Here is a 6,000-nt window from a genome sequence, read left to right on the forward strand (position 1 = left end):
TTTCTCATCAACGCACCAAGAATAAGTGTTAAATCACAGGCCTTCTAGGTTTTATGATGAAAAGATACAGATCATTACAATAGTACAAAACAGGAGGCATAGTACAGCTCACACCAGACAAAACTTCACTGAGGAAGAAATGTTCAAGTTGTGTCCTAAAAGATAACAGGAAGTTACCAGAGAGGAGAAAAGTGTACTGGCAGGTGGAACTATATGGAAAAAGAAGAAAGCATTCAAGAAACTAACATAAAGCCAGTGTGGAGCTTGGGGCAAGATGAGGTTGGAGTGGGACGCCAAGCCAGAACTAACAGAGCTTTATACACCATATTAATCATTTTGGTCACTGTCTTATGAAGAGTGGGAAGACAATGAAAGGTTTTAACCCAGGAATAACAGGATGATATAAAAATGTTCTGGCTTCATCATGAAATTTGGAGGGGAGCAAGGATGAATAATAAATGGGAAAGCAGTTTGGAAGTGTGTCAGTTCAGCTCTTCCAAGAAGTGGATGCCAAGATGGAGTTAGAAGTGCAAGAGATTTATTGAGGGTAGTCTATCTGAAAGATAAAGAGGAGGAGCTTGAATACCCAGGGAAAGACTTCAGACTGCAATACAAGAATGCAACCTGTAAGAGAGAAATGTCAGGAAGAAAGTATGAGTAGAAAGGGCCTCAGATGAGTCTCAGTCAGCCCAACACAGATCCCCAGTGCAAAGATCGCTTATCGAGGAGTTCCACATGGTCATAAGAGACCAGGCCCCACCATCCCTCTGTGATTAGTCGTTGCCTAGAGCTGAACTCTATGTTTGACTCTCACTTGGAGAGAGATCTGAGAAATGTCTCAGTCGCAGGAAGGAGTTGTCTTAAAAATTCAGGCAAGAGATGAGGTAGGCAGTAATGAGGATAGGAATGAAGCCAAAATGATAGAGTCAAGAGATATTTAGGAGGAATGAAAATGAGTAGTGAAAGGAAGGTCAGCATTAAGAAAGCTCTTGGGCTTTTGGCTTGCATAATTGGACAAATGGTACTATAATTCCTTGAGACTGAGAGCCCTGAAAAATGGTTAAGGTGTCCATGGTAGATAGTAAGTTAGTTAGTTAGTCAGTTAGTTAGTTTTGATAGGGATTCTAAGGGGAAATTACAAATTTGATTTTGGACATGTTGAAATGAGAGACCTCTGAGACATCCAAGCAAAGATGCTTAGTGTATTAAGTCATAGGCAGATATGATGAGATTGACTAGGGTCAGAGCAAAAGAGTGAAAACAGGTAAAAAACTAAAACTAAGCCTTGAAAAAGTTTTTTGGTAGATGGACAGAGGAAAATAAGCATGTAAAAAGAGTCCAATAAAATCAAAAAAATGTGAATTACTATCATAAATTTTGTTTAAAATTAAATACTTAAAAGAATATGTCATTGGGAATATAAAGAAGGGGGATGACAAGGAAAGGAAACCTCAACTTAGCGAAGGGAAAGAGAAGCTTTGCCCTTTGTTTTCTTCATAATATTGCCAAAATTGAAAGAAAGTCTATCTCAAGAGCAAAAATGCCAAGAAAACTGTCCATGCCTTTCCTGAGAAGTAAAAGGGGAGAAAGCCTTATACTCATTCCCAGTTAGGAGGAGGAACAGCAACTCAGGTGCCCAGTGGCAAATGCTAACTAGCTGCCAACAAGTAGAGTTTGCCAAGGAAATGCGCATATAACTTTTCCTTTTTTATGATGATTCAATATAATGAGAAAATCTGGGTGGAGCCACTGAGATACCAATATATTTCCAAAACCAAAGAAGCAAATAAATATGACCTAAACATTTGGTATCAAATTAGTATTTAGCTATTGTCTTAAAACTAGGGAAACTTCCCTTGAGATTTCCAGAACTTGAGGCAAATTATATTTTGAAAAGTATGTTAAAACTGATTTCAAGGTATGTCTTTTTGAAGAAATTCTGTTGGGTTAATAGCAGGATACCACGACAACCATAAATATGCTTTTTGCTTAGTTATGTTATATGCAAAATGAAGCTTATAAAGGAGCCTCATCCTAAATTTTAATGTGCAAGTAAAAATGTGTTGGTTGTGTCTAAAACTGGCTTTCCTGCCACAAATATTCTTTACTGGTAAGCATGTTTTTCTTTCAAAATTGCTTACCTCAAAGTTTGTAGACATGTTTTGAAACATGCCAATAAGTTCTGAAATGCTTTCACTTGGAATTATATATCTCATAAAAAGTTATATAACTAGTTATCTAATAAGTTATTATATAACATGAAGAGTAACCAATTTTAATATGGCTGATTTAGCTGCTGACCAATAGTCATAGTGTCCACAATGTAGTCATAGTGTCCAAGACCCAGTTGGCATGGAAACCTGGCCCACCAAACCAAAACTGAGAATCAACTCCCTACATCTTTCCACAGTGTGTTGAGCTGGCTGCAGTCAACCATAAACTGATCATGAAGTGACACCAATCCATGTGAAGCATCATGAGCACAGGTCACAAGACACACTGGCAAGGAATGAAGCATGGCCAAGACAGAAAAAGAGACTAACCAATGCCTGGATCAGAAAAAGCTAGCTGTCCCTCCCATTTCTCTTACCTACTCACAGTTGCAGGTTAGCTTAAAGGTAGGAATGAACAAATGACCATTGCAGCTGCTAAGTGATGCTTCCTGCTGCCTACACACAGACATCTGAAGTGCAGGCCTTCTTGTTGATCTTAAAGTGTTGTTCCTCAGAATGATGCGTTAGGCAACACTGACGATGTGTACTTGGTTAAAGAGTGTATAGAAGCAGGGGAGGGAAGGGGGAGAGGTCCTTATATTGAACTTGTTTCCCCACCCTAAACAAAGCTTTATCCTGGACTACCCTAGAAAAAAGGAAGTCATGCCAAAAGCAAAGAAAACAACAATAAAAAATTGTCTTGATGTCTTATTGGCTACTTGGGGGGTTTTAAAAGGTAATGGTGACTATGAGTGATGTCACCGTGAGGGTTAACTGTAGGACGAATGTCTGTGTGTAAGCAGCATGAGAGAAATCGTCCCACCCCTTCCACCAGTAGGTCTATCATTAGATTTGTAGCGGGAGAAAACAAAACATCTAATCAGGTTGTAAGAGAAGTTTAAAGGTATTACACTCACCTGGCCGGGCGTGGCTGAGTGGCTGAGCATCCACCTAGGATCCAAACAATCGGGGTTCGATTCCCGGTCAGGGCACATGCCCGGGTTTCGGGCTCGATCCCCAGTTGGGGGTGTGCAGGAGGCAGCCGATCAATGACTCTCTCATCATTGAGGTTTCTCTCTCTCTCCCTCCTTTTCCTCTCTCTGAAATCAATAAAAATAAACTTTTTTTAAAAAGTATTAAACTCTGATATTAAATTGTACTTTTTCACCAGCACTTGGATTACTCCTTCTTCCACAGCTGTCATAGACCAACCTTTCCATCCTTAAATCCCCACTCACTATTTACCATGGATTCCCAAAATTCTATTTATGATTTTTTTTAAATACAGCTACAATGCCTGTTAAAAATAAACCTTAAAGTTATGTTTTCCATTTTTTTCTAAATATCTGTATAAGTTGTAATTAGTTTTATTACTTATAAAATGTAGGACAATAATATGACTTTACTAATTTAAGAGAATGCAAGTCAATTGCCAGAGAAAGTTCTAAAGAAGTAAATAAATTCCTTTCTGAATAAAACAAAAATCACAGAAATAACAGTGTGAAAAGATGAAAGAGACCAGGAATATACTTCTAATATTTTAATGTTGGGAAAGGATTTCAGAAGAGATAGAAAAAAACTAAATGGGCTTACAAAGATTATTTCAAATACTTTTAAAGTATTTTATAGGACTTTAATTTTAAGTCATAATAAAATACACAATAAACTCTTCTACAATAAAAAAAAATGTGAAGAGGAATGAAAGAAAAGAAGGAAGGAGGGAGAGAGAAACCCAGAGAGTCTAAATTCTGATTCAAAGAAAAATACTAACTTTCTATATTGAACTCTTGTCACTTATAAACTGATTAAAGGAAATACTAAGACCTTCTATATCCCAAAACATTGAGATCTGCTAAACTTAAATCTTTTAGCTTTGGGGCAAAAGCCACATCAAATAATAAAATATAGGGCTTTTGTGTAAACTTTCTGTATAGTAAAAGTTAAACTTTACTGAGATAATAGAGAACAGTTAAATCAATTTTAATGACAAAAAATTGCCTCTGTCTAAATGATCTTCAGATATTGAGAAAACCTCATTTTATAAAATAGACATGCCACCAAACATTGTTCATAAATCTTTTATTTTTTTCTAGTGGAATCATATTTCTCCACTAACTTGTAATTTCTAACATGCTTTATCTTTATCCCAAGTCATTCTTCAATTGGCAGAAATGCCTGACAATTTGGCTTTTAGTTTCTTTGTCAACAATCTGTCCTATAGTAAATGATTTATAGTTTTAAAACAAAAGAACCGATATACCCCTTTTTTTTAAAGGGACTTTGCCATGAATATTTTTATGACATAAAACTCATGTAACAGAATGGCAGTGCAAAAGGATACTCATCTTGCCAGGGTCAGTCGTTGAGCATAGACCTATGATTCAGGAGATTGCGGTTCGATTCCCAATCAGGGCACATGCCTGGGTTGCAGGCTAAATCCCCAGTAGGGGGCGTGCAGGAGGCAGCCATTAAAAGATACTCTCATCATTGATGTTTCTATCCCTCCCTCCCCCTCTCCCTCTCTCTCTCTGAAATTAATAAAGACATAAAAAAAAGGATACTCATCTTACCCTCTGAACTATATTAGTCAGAATCAGATAGCAAATAAACCCCCAAATATCGGTGGCTTAAACATATCAAAGTGTGTGTATCGCTTCTTGACATTAGTTAGGAGCACTTAAAAGAATCTCCTCTCTTTCATGTGGTGACTTAGGGGTTCAGAATCTCTCCGTCTTAACCCATGCCTCCAAGAGTGCTGTGGCAGTAAAAAATGTAGCCAGAAGGTTATAAAGGACAATTTATGGCCAGGCCTATAATTTGCATGCACCATGCATCACGCAGGCGACCCAGAAGAAGAGAAAGATGGAAGTCATTAGTCACCACTCAACACTCAGTTGCCCACTGCTACACTAAGTCTTTAAACCCAATGTTAATTTGGGGAACAAATTATTATTTTTCTCCCACTTTGCACTGCCTATAGTTTCCGAAACTAAGATCTCTTCTGTCCATATGTCAGTCTACTACATCCTGCAACACTACATTAAAATAATCCATGTGAATCTTTTCCTAGCAAACTGTAAGAGTTTCTATACCAATTTATCTTGAACTCTGCCACACCTGGAGCGTGCAGTAGACCCTGAATCGATGTCCAATGAAGCAGAATAAAACTGGTGCTGCCTATCCTAAACTGAATTACAAACGGAGGACTCTAAGAAGTGTAGCAGGCAATTTACATGTCTCTATTGTCCCAGCACATTTTGAATACCCTTCCTATGTGTGAGGAATTTCCCACCACTCAAGGCCTGTCTTACTAACATAGAAAATATTCCTGCAGTTGGGAGCAATGTTGACAGTCAGGCATTCCAGTAGGAGGCCTTGCTGAGCAATGTGAGGAAGCATATAGAATCCATTTTCCAGTGAGGGCAGAGGTGGGAATGTGACCAGCTTCCAGCCACAGAAGGACTCCAATGTCCCTGGTGCAAAATGGCAGCAGAGAAATTTCCAATATCTGGTAGCAGCTTCTCTTCAGATAATTCTACAGTGTGGTTTGGGCATGGTTCCTGGACATTTAGCCTTGAGTCTGGTTCTTTGGATCTCCAATGGTCCAGTGAGCTCCCTGTTATCTTTTTAAGTAAAACTCCTTTTCTGTTTAATTCACCCAGACTTCCTTTCAGTTGCTTGCAGTTAAGAACATTAAGTGATGTAGTTAGTTTGAGCAAAGGAAAACAATTCTAAGAGTTACTAATACAATAAAAATTAAAATTGATACTTTTCTGTATATGTGGGA

This window comes from Miniopterus natalensis, chromosome 5 (assembly GCF_054644295.1).
Source record: "Miniopterus natalensis isolate mMinNat1 chromosome 5, mMinNat1.hap1, whole genome shotgun sequence".
NCBI lineage: Eukaryota > Metazoa > Chordata > Mammalia > Chiroptera > Miniopteridae > Miniopterus > Miniopterus natalensis.